Source organism: Canis lupus, chromosome 4 (assembly GCF_048164855.1).
Source record: "Canis lupus baileyi chromosome 4, mCanLup2.hap1, whole genome shotgun sequence".
In the NCBI taxonomy this organism is placed as follows: domain Eukaryota; kingdom Metazoa; phylum Chordata; class Mammalia; order Carnivora; family Canidae; genus Canis; species Canis lupus.
The window spans coordinates 10,946,254-10,959,979 of NC_132841.1; the positions used below are offsets into that span (position 1 = coordinate 10,946,254).

Consider the following 13,726-nt stretch of genomic DNA (forward strand, 5'->3'; position numbering starts at 1 on the left):
TCTTCCCAAAACTCTCTATCCCTCAATCCCTCTGTACCTCTCTCCAAAAAGCAGTGGACTGCTTTTGTGATGTGGATGTTGGGGTATCTAATGGGAGCCATGTCTGGGCAATAGGATGGGCTCCAGTATCTCTGCATTGTCTAGACCAGGGGTGGGTAAATTTTTTCTGTAAAGGGCTAGATAGTAACTATTTTAGACTTTGCAGGCCATATGGACTCTGTTGCAACTACTCAATTCTGTCTTTGTAGCACAAAAGCAGCCATAGATGATAGTGAAGGTGTTTGTATTTCAATAAAATTTTATTTATAAAAAGATCCTTGCGTCATAGTTTGCTGGCCTTCTACTCTAGAGGACTATTTGAGGGATTTAACCTGGGATCTCATCTTAATAAGCTATTCTAAACCAGATGTAGGAGACATGTTAACATTTAAAGGAGGCCTCAGGGATTAATAAGCCATTCTAAACCAGATGTAGGAGACATGTTAACATTTAAAGGAGGCCTCAGGGATTCCATCTTCAGGGGCTAAATAATAACTCCCCTCTGTCTTTTGAGAAAAGGAGTTTTCTTAGAATGATGATAGGTCAGTATAGGTTTATTCATTATCAGACATTTAAGGAAATTAAGATCTTAAGTATTGACCAGGCAATACTGGTCTCAGTGACTGACAGTCACTGAGAAAATTTAAGTGATTGGTTTACCAGGCCATGCCAAATACTTGTGGTGGGCAGAGAACTCCACTGCACAGATCTCTTTTCACCTATTTTTTCACTTTCACACTGCTATCCACCTCATTTCCGTATTTACCTCCTTTGGAGAAAAAAATAAAAATTTCTTTGTTTTTATATGGATGAGTGGTCTTGCAAGAGCCACTCAAAGGAGGTAGAAGGGTGGTTTCAGATATCAAATAATTGAAGGTAAATATTGCAACTCTGCAAGAATGATTGGAAACCTATAGCATGGTTTAGCTCAAACTAGGCTTCTTCTGCTCCTAGTTATGGGTGCTGACTTCAGGATGGCTTTGCCAGTCAATGCACAAAGCCTCCTGAGACAACAGCCCCAATGGGGTCATGTGGTTTCATCGTTGCATTAAGTATCTCTGGTGAGGTGATGATTAGCACAGAATAAATGAGCCCTTATGTCTACTAGTCTCAGAGGGCTGAAAGGTCAGTGAGCACTCATTGATTCTGTTGTAATGCAGTTATGGATCTTCTTTCTAGGCTCTGGGTTTCTATCACAGGACCCTGCTGAGGGCCATGCAAGAGGTGGCCATTGGCAACAGGACCTTTGAGAGCAGCTCTTCCTGGAGGAATCATAGTTCTCAATTTATGTGTATGTTAGGTACCAAGAATTGTTAATAAGTTAGTTGTTTGGAACCTGGAATATACTCTCATGGAAACAATGTCATGTATTGTGGTAAGGTGGACACCAGCTTACTTATTTAAACCCTTGTGAACTGACCTATTAATACTGCAAAACCTGACCAGTGTGTATAGAGAGCGTTGGGGGACCAGCAGATATTGGTGGGATCATATCCCCCCGTCCTCAGGAGTATCAGAAGCTCCCTCCCTTCCTGCCCCATCCACCCTTGCAGACACTCACTCACTGTGGGTTTCAAGGCCTGAGAAACCCAGGGGGCAGGAGGAGGAAGAGCTGACTCTGGGCCCCAGGGCAGTGGGTAGGGGCAGTTACAGGTGTACAGTGTTTCTGCTTAGGAACCACAGGCTGCATCTACTTCCAGTTGACTCCTTTATATTACTAAATATTATAATAATGTTTATTGTTTGTCTTAATCCATCAGTAATGAGAATTCATTTTAGGAAACTTAGAACATGTAGATAAGCAGAAGGAAGGAAATGTAAAGGCTCATTTGTCATCGATTTGGTATACCGACTTCTAGTGTTTTTCTATAAATGTGTATATACACATATATTCTTATATTCTGCATAATATTTGTAGCTTATTCTTCATTTAATAATACATTGTGAACACTTTTTGTATCATTAAATATTTTTCTACTGCATTTCAAAATGGGTGGATATACACCATAACGTATTTAACCAACCTTCTACTGTTGGACTACTAGACTTTTCTATCAAAAAATCATCCGTGATGAAGCCCTTGGAGTTGTGATCATCACAAAGATCCACTATTTTTTCCTTTGGATAATTCTGAAAGAGGTCAAAAGGTGTGTTGAGTTAAGACCTTTAATAACTTACTGTCAAAGTAACTTCTGTCCCCAGTTTGTAAGAAAACTTACCTCCACCTTTCTAATACTTGATAGTAAAAAATTTAAAAACTCTTTGCTAAATTGATAAAACATAATAATAGGTTTGGTCACAATTTTCTTTCTTTCTTTCTTTCTTTCTTTCTTTCTTTCTTTCTTTCTTTCTTTTCTTTCTTTTTAGAGTATTGGTGAGCTTCTACATTTTTACATGCTTATGAGCCCTTTTGTGAATTGACTGCTTTTTTCTTTAAATCACAACATTGGTGTCTCTGGATTGTTAGGGCCCTATGGAACAGAAGTGAATGGATTCAGGTTTTATTACCCTTTGAAATGTAAACACACACAAACCTTTCCAGGGTAATTAATTCTGTCTCTACCTCCCAAGTCTTGTCTTCATTCTCTCATACTCTGACCCATGCTGCCCTCACAGTCAGAATTACCAACATATTCACATGGTTTCCTATCATACCCACACGGGGCCCAGTGTAGTGAAGTTTCGTCTATTTGGAACTGTGAGCTTTTACAGTAATAGGAACAGAGAACGAAATTGGATCAGTAAGACAACAGGGATCCATGGAAGGCCTTAAAGCCAGGAAACAATGCATCTGTTATGACTGGACATTTGGGTTGTTTCTAGTTGTTGGCTACAGTAAATAAACTTGCTAGAAATGCTTAGGTATTTGGAGGGTACATACACCTGTTTTGACTTGGGTATTTATTTAGGAGTGGAACTGTGGGTCCCAGTGTAGGTGTATGCTTAGCTAGTAATAGTAATAGTATGTTTAGCTAGTATTTAGTAGTAAATAATGTTAACCAGCTTTCAAAAAAATCCCCAATTTACACTTCAACCAGGCAGAAGATGAGAGTTCCAGGTGCTTTAAATTTTTACTGACTTTTGATATTTTTAGACTTCTAATTTTAAGTTATTCTGGAAGGCTTAATATTTTTTTTTTAAGATTTTATTTATTTATTTAAGGTGGGGAGAGAGCACAGAGGGAGAGGGATAAGCAGACTCCCTGCTGAGCATATATCCTGATGGCAGGGCTTGGTTCTAGGTAGGACCCTGAGATCATGACCAGAGCCAAAGGCAGAAGCTTAACCAGCTGAGCCACCCAGGTGCCCCCATATTTCTTTTAATAAACTAACGTGATACCACATATAATTTGTATTTTTACTTTGTCGATTTTCATTCATTTTAGTTTTAACATAGATCTTTTAATTTCTCTAATCTAGACACCATATTTTGTAGAAACACTTCAAGATTTTATTTAACACTTTCTAATAAAATTCTAGGTATATTTATTACTTTATGATTAATTTGCTCCTTTTGTACTATCTATAAATAAAGATTGACTTAGGCTCATATCCTGCCCGTACAACTTATTAGCTGTGTGACCTTGGGCAAATCTCTGAGAGCTTTGGGTTCCCCACCTGTGGAGTAGGAATAAAAAAATCTACATCTTAGGATTGTTGGAATGATAAATGAGATACCATATGTAAAGTGTCTAACATGTAATACATACTCAGTAAATATTAGTTTCCTTCTGTGTTGGAGGCAAAGACATCAGGTGCCTCTTTAGTATTCTTGCCTCATTAGTTCACAAAGCTATTAAAAATGGGCACTGCCTTGCTTATCTGCTAACTATACCTAACCAGTTGGAAAGAAACCTAAACCATTAAGCACTGCCTTGACTTCATTTTACTTTTGGTTTGCCCTGCACCCCATATGAATCTAAACACCCTTTATGACATTCCTGATCTTGCTCCAGGACACAAATATAATATGAATCAATATAAAACTTGATCTTTTGATGCTCAGAATGTCATCAGACAAAATGATCTTGCATTTGTGACTTTGAGAGACTTCCACAGATTTGTCAGTTGGAATACTATCTCTCTCTCTCTCTCTCTCTCTCTCTCTCGCTACATTTTGTGCATATTACTTCAGCACTTGACATTTATATCCGTCTTCTAGATGGTTGGACTGCTGGCTCCCCAGTTTAGTTAGAACTTTGCCAAGTAGCTTGGAAGAGGGGACCCACTTTATATTCTGGAGCCAACTTCATGCTCACTGACCAGAGATCCATCTCTGCCACCAGATGAAGATGCTGGCACCCAGTCCACTAGACTCCTGATCCTACTTATTAATGCAAACACTTTGAAAATGGATGGCTAAATAATAGAGGATGAAAAATTCAGGATGCTCAAAAATGCTAATGACTACCAGAAAAAAGGTAGCTTGTGCTTGGTGCCTTGGAAATTCTCAACACTTTCCTTGTTGTCTTTGCTCCCTCCCTCTCACCAGTGTGCACACACAGGCTAAGAAAAGCTGGCATCAAGAAGGGGCTGGCTTGCTTAGTAAGGAGAAGTCATTGTCCGTCAAGGGTTCAAATACAGACTCAATAGAGAAAAGGGACACTTTTTCTTCCCAAGGTTAAGCACAATGCCATTTGGAACAAGGAATTCCAGGGGAGAGTGAGAGAGTAGGATTTAGTTTCTTTTTGGAGGCTGTCTAGGAACATCCTGTACTGTGACTGAAGCCCATTGAATAGTCCTGAATAAGGCACGCCCTCTCAGTCTCTTTGGAAAGCATTCCTGATCTCTACCATTGTGATTGTCACCTGGGTTTCCAACTCCTCTTCTCCCCTGAGCTACAGTGCCAGGTTGTCAGTGGCCCCAAGCCAATGCTTCTTGGGGTGTTCATTAAACTTTCCAAAATGAATTAATCATGTTACTTCCCTTGCTGGTTTTTCTCCTGTTCCTCTTGTTTCTGTTAATGGTACCATGATTTTCTTGGGCCATTCTTTCTACACTGCTCAAAAAAGGTGTGATTTATTGCTTTAGGTAAAGTGGTTCCATAACAGTAAACAGCAGACGAATTCCCAATATCTATTAATCTCTTCTTTCACAGTAATAGGATTTTCACTTGAGTTGTCCAGGATCAAGACTCCATTTCTTTTAGATTTTAGATTTAGATTTCTTTGCCCCTGGGTATGAACATATTAAGTTCTGACCAAAGGGCTGTGTAACTTCTATGTCATATCCTTAAAGGGAAAGACTATGATTTCCTTCTACCCCTTCCTCCATCCTGCTGCATAGACCATGGAGGAAGTGGAGTGAGCCAGCTGGGAGAACACCAACAAGGACAACTATAAGGATGACAGAGCAGCTGGAAAGGAAGAACCTTGTCTTAGACCCATGAGGCTGCCATATAAGCCTTAGGTTCTCACATGTGCAAACTATTACAGGAGAGAGAAATCAATGTCTACTTTAAGTCCTAATTATTTTAGTTCTCTGTTAGAATACTTGAAATTTATCCCAATGAAAACAGCCACCAGAGAGGCCCAGTTACCACCAAGCTCTGCCTCAGAGCTCAGTCCACTTGTAAGATCAGGCTCTGATTGGAAGGCAGAATTTGGATGCCAACAATAGTGGCAGCTAGGGGAGCTTTGATGGAAAATCCTAGCATGTTAGTTGGAAATACAGAGGCTCAAAATCTCCACATTGTGTCCTCTTCTATCTTCTATAACCACCCAGACAGTGAATCTTGTCTCTTCTGATGTCGAGTGTCTCTTGTATTATACACTCCTTTCTGTCTCCAGTTGCTCAGGGCTTTGGGTCTGGGTGACATTAGGGCTTTCCTAGAACCTTTCTCTGCCTTTCTTCTTTCTGTGCTCCTATCCATTCTATATTTTGGTGTCAGATTAATCTTTGTAAAATAGTCCAATGTCTTGATTTCCCCTCACAAATCTTTAATGACCCATATATTATTATTAAAAAAATTTTTTTAAAGATTTTATTTATTTGACAGGAAGAGAGAACAGAAACAGGGGTAGCAGCAGGCAGAGGGAGAGGGAGAAGAAGCAGGCTTCCTGCTGACCTGAGAGCTGGATGCAGGGCTTGATCCCAGGACCCTGGGATCATGACCCAAGCAGAAGGCAGATGCTTAACTGACTGAACCACCCAGGTACCCCGACCCCTATATTATTGTTAACTTTATCCTACCTCATCTGCCATCTCTCCCTTAAGTGAACTTTCCTTTTCTACTGTGTTAGACACACTTGTCAGAAACCTGTTAGTTCTGTTCCTTCTTGTCTTTGCTCGTAGAGCCTATTGACTATGGTGACTTCCTTTTGCTTTTGCTCTCCAAAGTTGACCCAGTCCTACAGTGAGAAGGCCAAGTTTGCTCCTGCTCACTCTGACCTCTGCTTTGTGTGAAGTCCCCATGTCACCTAAAGTTGGTCATTTAATTATTCTCGGTCTGAGGCGTCTCTTCCTAATTCCACTAGAACTAGTTCATAGAATTGTTAGAATTTTGGAATTGTCAATGATTTCAGGTGTGTTTTACCCCAGCTAGAATATATATTCAGATAGCCCTAATCAGACCCCCTTTTTACCACGTGCCCTCCCCCTACTACTGTTTCAATCATATTAGAACAAAACTCAAAGTCAAACTCCACTGGGGGCAATCACGTACCACACTATTTATAATAGTGTTATTCACGCAGCCTGTTTTACACCTTCACCTTCAGGCAATCTAAGCCCCCCCACACCCCCGCACCCTTTGAAGTAAATCACAACCCTCACTTCCTGTTTGTAGTTTTGGGGAGAACAGTGATGTGAAAACTCACTGTACATAAAGCAAGTAGGAGGGCGTCCGAGCCAAGATCACAGGATCCTGAGTTTTGCCCTTGAGGTGAATCAACAGATGACAGTGTATCCCTGGCCTCCATGTGCCAGAAACAGAATCTCTCTGTCATAAGAAGCAGGGCCGGAAAGGCCACATAGGCAATCTGGATGATTTAGATTTATAAGGGTGGATTTCTTTCTCTAGAAGAGCCTGGATAAACTCAGAAATGACTTCTAATTCCAACATAATGACAAGCATGTAGTGGGAGCATAATAAATGCTTACTGGCTATCTGACTACTGAATGAATGGCTCACCTTAAGTTTAGCAGTGGAATGCAGCTCTGATCTCAGAGACAAAATCATCCGCAACTTGCTCTTTTCCTTGTCATATTGCTTCCTAAAGTCTTTCTCCAATTTCTGGCTAGCCTGGTTTTCATTTCCTGCCTACCTCAGACTTCTACCTACTTTGTTTTTGTGCGTTTGACTATAGCTACCATATGGTAGAGCAAGCTACTGTGGTACCCTCAAAAATAATAAGGCTTTCTAGTGTGCTGTGGTTTTTATTTTATTATTATTATTATTTTTTTTTCAAGAAGCAGTGGACTTCAAAGGTTTGGTCTAGCATTTAAAAGTGAGGTGGAAATAATGGGTGCTCAGATGCCTTGGGCAATTCCAAAACTCCTCTAGCCTAGCAAGAGTTAAGTGGTGTGGTAAAATTTGTTTAGAAAAAGAACTTAGGTATTTTAGTAATTTAGCATTTATTTTGTTGATGGTAGCAGGTGTTTGCTTTGAAGCTTAGCAATAATAAGGTAAGGGTGAGTCATAATGTCAATACATTTATTTCTAACTTTGGTAGTTTTTTTTTTTTTTTTTTTTTCAGTTGAAGGAGCTTCTCAGTCAGTGAAAAGAAAGTCACTGCTCTGCTGATTATCTGATTGAGCAGACAGCCAGAGGGGAGCAGGAACTGGGAGTGTGGTTTGGAGCAGGTTGGGGTGTCAAGTGCAGGGCCCAGGAGAACAGCGTGCCAGCCTGCGGGGCCCCGGAAGCCCTTGACTGGTCAAAGTGCCTGCAGGGCTGTCACCATGATTTAAAGCTCTGAGAATATAAATTAGCAGGAGGTAGGTTGAGGGTGGATGGTGTCATTCTGGCCCTGAAAGGCCTTCATAAATCAGTGACAGTGGAGCCCCAGCCAACTCCCTTCCAGCTGGTTTCCGGAGGCCCTCCTTCCCAACTCTGCTCAGACAAGTGGAAAGAAGTGATTCTTGAGTGGGTGGGCTATTGGCCTCCCCTCTCCCTAGCTCCGAGACCTGAGCACCTGGGTTTTCGCTGCTCCCTGATGGTGAAACCACAGGCTCCTTGCTCCAGTGGTGGGACTCAGATTCAGGTCTTGGGCGGGATTTGCCTCTGACAGTGGGGGTGATGAGGGTGTCTTTCTGTCCTGTTGGAGAAACACAATAGAGCTCTCTCTGAACAAGAATGGTTTGTTCCTTCCTTCTACCCTTTGTGCTTTGTTAACAGAACGTCCCTGGCACATCTGTGCTCCAGCGTGCTGCCAAAAGCTTAGCTCTGTCCTTGCACAATACTGGGGGACACTGTCAGAAGGTCAGCTGTAAGTTCCTCATCTAGAGGCAGATGGAAGAGCTAAAACCCTGCCAAGATCCTTAGGATGTTTATTTTCAGTTCTAAGGTCTGAACTCATTCCCTGCAGCCATCCTCTACCTCCACACCAACCCATCAACTCCTCCCTCTAGCTAGGGTGGAGATCTGGGGTTCAGAGTGTCTATAGCGCCCCTCTGGAAAGCAAGAGCACCCAGCCATTGACACCAGGTGCCGCATTATTGCTCTTTGGTCTCTTTGGTTCTGTGCTGCAGGAGGCTTTATATTTTACGGAAGAACCAAGAGTCGCACGGAGGTCAGCTGTAGTCAACTTCCCCCCACCTCCCCAACTCACTTACCTCTCCTGTTAAGCACGTAGGCCCAACGTCATCTTGTCATCTCATAGTAGAAAACAGAATGGGAAAAATGACCTGTAAGCATCTCTTAAGAACTGAGGAATAAGATTCAGATATCTCTCTGCATTTGGACAGTTTGCTTTCTTCTCTTCCCTGGAATGCCAAACTCCTTTTACAAACCGTGAGAGGTGACTTACTGTATGGCAGTTGGCCGAGCCTAGGATTCCTGACCTCACCCCTGTTGTCTCTGCAGGCTGCTCAGCTCAGGGGGTGAAGGAATATTTTCAAGGTGCCAGGGCAGGGTGTCTCCTTCTGGAACGAAAGTGTGTGTGGCCAGACATGGACCACCTTAACTTTCGGACACACAAATGCTTTGTTGTTTGGTCATCAGGGATATAAGGACAGGGAGCGATAGATCAAGTACCTGGAAATACTATTATTGCACACATAGGGGAGGGCAGAATGACCAGCCTCCCACCAGCCTTTTGCTCCATGTAGCTACCCCGGCTCTGCTGCTCTCTGGCCGTGTGACCTTTTCAAATGACTTTACATCTCTGTGCCCCATTTTCCACCTCTGATAAATACATTTACTACAAATCAACAAATCAATAGAAATTAGTCAACAAGTTAATGAATAAAAATACTATTCTCTCAGGGTCGCTGTTAAGATCAAATGAGGTCGTGACCGCGAAGCTGCCGGCAGGGTGCCAGGCGCAGGGAGCTCAGGGCGTTCTCATCCGCGGCCGGTCTACCGACGGCTTTTATTATCGTGGTTAGCTCTGGACAAGCGCCGGCTCTCAGGTCGTGCGTTTCGAATTCCGGCCGTGTGACCGCAAGCCACCTGCCGACAGCTCTCTGGGGCGACGGCTCGCTGGCCTCTTAGGAGCGACCGCGGGAAGCCGCGGCTCCCGGGCCCAGCATGGCTGCCGCGTCCGCCTCCTTTGTGCGCGGCCTTGCGGCGCCGGCGCCCGCGTTGCCATCCCACGGGCAGCGCGTGCTCGCGGAGCGGCCAGCAGGGGGAGCTACGCGGCTGTCCCCGAGCTCTGCGCCCGCTCGGCTCCTCCCAGGACCAGCGGACCGGCGGGGCCCGGCCTGGGCATCTTGACGTTGGGAAGAGGGGAACCGCGCCTGGCGGAGGAGATCAGGCTTCTAAGGGTCCGGGCTCAGCTTGGCTTGGGGAAACCTTCAGGTCTGGGTTGACACAGGTGATTTGGTTTGGTTTGGGGCACATGTGGAAGTCTCCATGTGTCCTGTCCCCTGAATCTCAAATGAGGCTGGGTGTCTTCTGCAACTAGAGGGCTGGTCTCATTGCTCTCGGTCCTCGGGGACAGATTTCCTTTGTTTCCATCTGAAACTCTGGGTCTCTTATGGAGGGATAAAAGCCCTGTGGGTAGAATGAGCAATTTGTTTTAGCCCTGAAAGTCCTGCGTCCTGGCAAACTCCTTAGTCACAGCTGGGGTTGGCCACTTTGTGGGATGTAGCACATGAAACACTACTCTGAGGCAGGACATCTCTGGAGGAGAGCTCCGTGGCCCTAGGGGGCACCAGGGAAGACAGGAAAAAATAACTGCCATTTCCTCCCACCACCGGAATTGATGTTGGCCTTCCTCAGGCATCTCTCACAACACCTAATGAATGGGGCATCCAGGCCAAGCCAGTCTCTTCCAGAATTCAGCAGTGACAGGGGTCAAAGGTGGACTTATTCCCGAGGACCACACCTTGGAATGGCCTCCTGGCTCTGTGCCTCACAGCCCTCAGGACCAGGTCACTGGAGCCTTGGCCACTGGGCCCGGGGGCCCCTGAGGCATGCTGCAGCAAGCCCTGCTAGAGAGCAACTGCAGACCTTTGCTTCTAATTGGCCTCCGTCTCTGCACACAGCCATTTCCTCTGCCTGCGGCAGAAGTCATAAAAAGCCAGGCTTTCTTCCATACCTTTGAAAAGTTCAAAGGAACCCATATCCTGGGGAGATCTGGCAGTGCAGGCACCTGGATCTGAGGGGACCGAGGACTCTGGGTGCCCCCGCCCCTGCCCTGTACTGCTTGTCAGTGTCAGTATCCCGTGCTGCACGGGAGGGGAGGCTCAAACCTTCCAAGGCCAGCTCTGTTCTGTTTTATGGGATCAGGCTGTGCTCTTTAACCCTGCCCTGCATTTTGCAGCAGGAGCTCTCATGGCCACAGAGCAGGTCATGAAACAGATGTCAAGCCCATCCTAAAGCAAGTGTGTGATAAAGCCAGACTCAAAGCTGGTGAGTCAGTCAGCCCTGCTCTGGTCACATACTGTCTCCATGGCTTTGCTCCCATCATGTTTCTGCTCTTTCTCTGGGGACCCTGTGTTCCACGTGGAGGTGGAACTCAGGTGAGCTTACTTGAGCCCAAGGTGCAGATGTGTTCAGGTTGGGGGTAGGCTTTGCAGGCTCTTAGGCATAGCTTTTTGGTATTGACTGAACTTGGTTCTTTCCCAGTATCCAAATTGGTGACTTTTTAAAAAAATACTTTATTTATTTATTCATGGGAGACACAGAGAGGCAGAGACAGGCAGAGGGAGAAGCAGGCTCCCTGTGGGGAGCCCGATGTGGCACCTGATCCCAGTATCCCAGGATCACAACCTGAGCTGAAAGCAGATGCTCAACCACTAAGCCACCCAGATGCTCCCAAATTGGTGATGCATAACATCTTAGATACTATCCTGAACTTCAGACCCCCAGAGTTTCTAGGGGAAAATGAAATAGGTCTGTGCTTTCTATCCCAATTGGTGGTGCTTACAATGTGCTCTAGAAATGTTCAAACATTTCTGAGAAGGAAAACCCAGAGGTCCCAGGTTCTGGAACTCTGATAAACCGAGCCTTCCTGAGGTGATTGGATTCTTGAGGGATTGGGACCAAGGGCTGAGGGGCAAAAGTAGGATTCAGGGAATGGAGAAGGTGCTGACAAGCTTTCCACTGTACACATTAATGCAATTGAATAAGCATCCCATATTCATCTACCAGCTAGTTTGATGGGCAGTAAAAGAGTGAATCTCATTGGGGGGGGGGATATATAAAAATTTCACCTTCCAATCTAGCCCCATCCTCTTTCTAGATACATGTGACTAAACGGCTCCCTTTTGAGATCCCAGTTTCCTGTTCCCTAAGCAGAATTTATTCATCCATTCAACAAGAGTTTCTTTCTTTTTTTAAAAGATTTTATTTATTTGAGAGAGCATGCATGCACACATAAGTGGGAGGAAGGGGAGGAAGATGGTAAAGGGGGATGCAGACTCCCTGCTGAGGAGGGAGCCCTAAGTACATGGGCTCAATCCCAGGATTCTGGGATCATGACCTGAGCAGAAGGCAAAGTGTTTACTCTTTTACTACCCATCAAACCAGATGGTAGATGAATATGATATGCTTATTCAATTGCACTCATGTGTACAGTGGAAAGCTTGCCAGTACCTTCGTTCCCTCCAGTGTTTGACTGAGTCCCTACTGCAGCCACTGGGCAAGTATGTGGCATCTGTAGCCACATCATTCTTAGCACATTGGGCTGGAATGTCTGCCTGTTGCTTCACATCTACAGCCTCTAGATCATGTAGGGTGGAGGTGAGAATTGAGCCCTCCCTTTCCCCCCAACACACGCGTATTCACACACACACAAGCACACACACATATTCACAAATACACAAATGTGCATACACACTTCTACACACAAACACTACAAACATGTACATACTCCCCTCTCCCTCAACCTCCTCCCACTGGTTGAGGAATTGGGCCAGAAGAGAAGATAAGGAAACTTTTATCTGCTTTTAATCACAGCATTCTGTACAATAATTATTCTGTAGGATTTTTCAATGTCTCACTGAAATTGTTCTAAGTTTTACTGATAACAATAGTTTAACACTATACAAATAGATACGGTTTTTATGGTTTGCAGCCTCTGGAACATGGTCATTTGTCCACATTTAAAGAGTTTGAGGCAGCAATATCCTTCAAGGTTTTTTTATGTTATTAGTTTGCTTCTGAAACACATCTGCTCAATCCTGCTGTGGTACATATCGCCCCAGCTCCACCCAGGTTATGAATGTCAGTGCTGAGTTCTGCCTTGAGATATGAATTCAGTTTGTCTGGCAACAGTTCTGATTATAGTGTGTTTTGTGCAATGAGTCACCAAGCTCAGCATCTCCCCACAATGGGGGGTTCTGTGTGGGGCTGACTGCTTTCCTGACCAGCCTTGATCACTTCTGAGTGCTGTAAGCTTGGAATTACTGTGATACTCTGCTGTTCGCTCCTCCAGCTACTTGGCCATAGTAGTGCCTCTCTTTCAGGACTCTTGTGACAAGTAAGTGAGAGATTTTAGTAAAACCTCTGACACATGTTTTGTGGCCCACTGGTGAAATAAATTTGATGGGCTGTGACCAGTGTTAAAGAAATAAATAAACAAAATAGAATGGATATTGATTTTTCTTTGGGGTGATGAAAATGCTAAAAGTTCCCAGAATAGATGATGGCGAATGTTGCACTACTCTGGAAATATGCTAAGAGGTATCAAGGCATACACTTGAAATGGGTGAATTTTGTGGTATATAAATTGTATCTCAATGAAGCTATTTATATATATATCTCTATATATCTCTATATATAATCTCTAAGAGATTAGGAGCCCTAAAAAAATCCATCAAGCTGTGTGTTTGAGATTTGTATACTTCATTATGGTATGTAGGTAGGCCTCGGTTAAAAATTAAATATAAAAAATGGAATAGAGAATATAAGAATCTCTCCCATGTAGTGAGGCCAAACAGTATTTTTGTGAGACGTATGTGTAAATATGTGTGCGTTTGTGCATGTGTGCATGCACTGGGCTACAATAAAATGTGCTGCTTACTGTGGGTTGTTGCATAAAATGTTTAAAGCCTAAATGTTTGGCCTAGATCTGCCCAGTCAG

At 43.9% G+C, this 13,726-nt stretch overlaps 2 long non-coding RNA genes across 3 annotated transcripts in view; one reads left to right on the forward strand and one right to left on the reverse strand.

The window, feature by feature from the left end:
• Window positions 1-7,677: 7,677 nt before the first annotated feature.
• On the reverse strand, window positions 7,678-9,769 carry LOC140631849 (uncharacterized). Of its 2 annotated transcripts, XR_012029361.1 has the most exons (4): window positions 9,232-9,769; window positions 9,005-9,119; window positions 8,811-8,850; window positions 7,678-8,293 (listed from the first exon to the last, which is right to left on the reverse strand). It is a non-coding gene; the product is annotated as an uncharacterized lncRNA (long non-coding RNA). The 2 variants fall into 2 exon arrangements; XR_012029360.1 differs by having other exon boundaries at window positions 9,005-9,769.
• A 2,286-nt stretch (window positions 9,770-12,055) lies between these two features.
• The window catches only part of LOC140631850 (uncharacterized), a 34,004-nt gene continuing 32,333 nt past the window's right edge, over window positions 12,056-13,726 (forward strand). Inside the window, exon 1 of the long non-coding RNA XR_012029362.1 lies at window positions 12,056-13,123. This is a non-coding gene — a long non-coding RNA (uncharacterized lncRNA). The remainder of the gene's footprint in view (window positions 13,124-13,726) is intronic.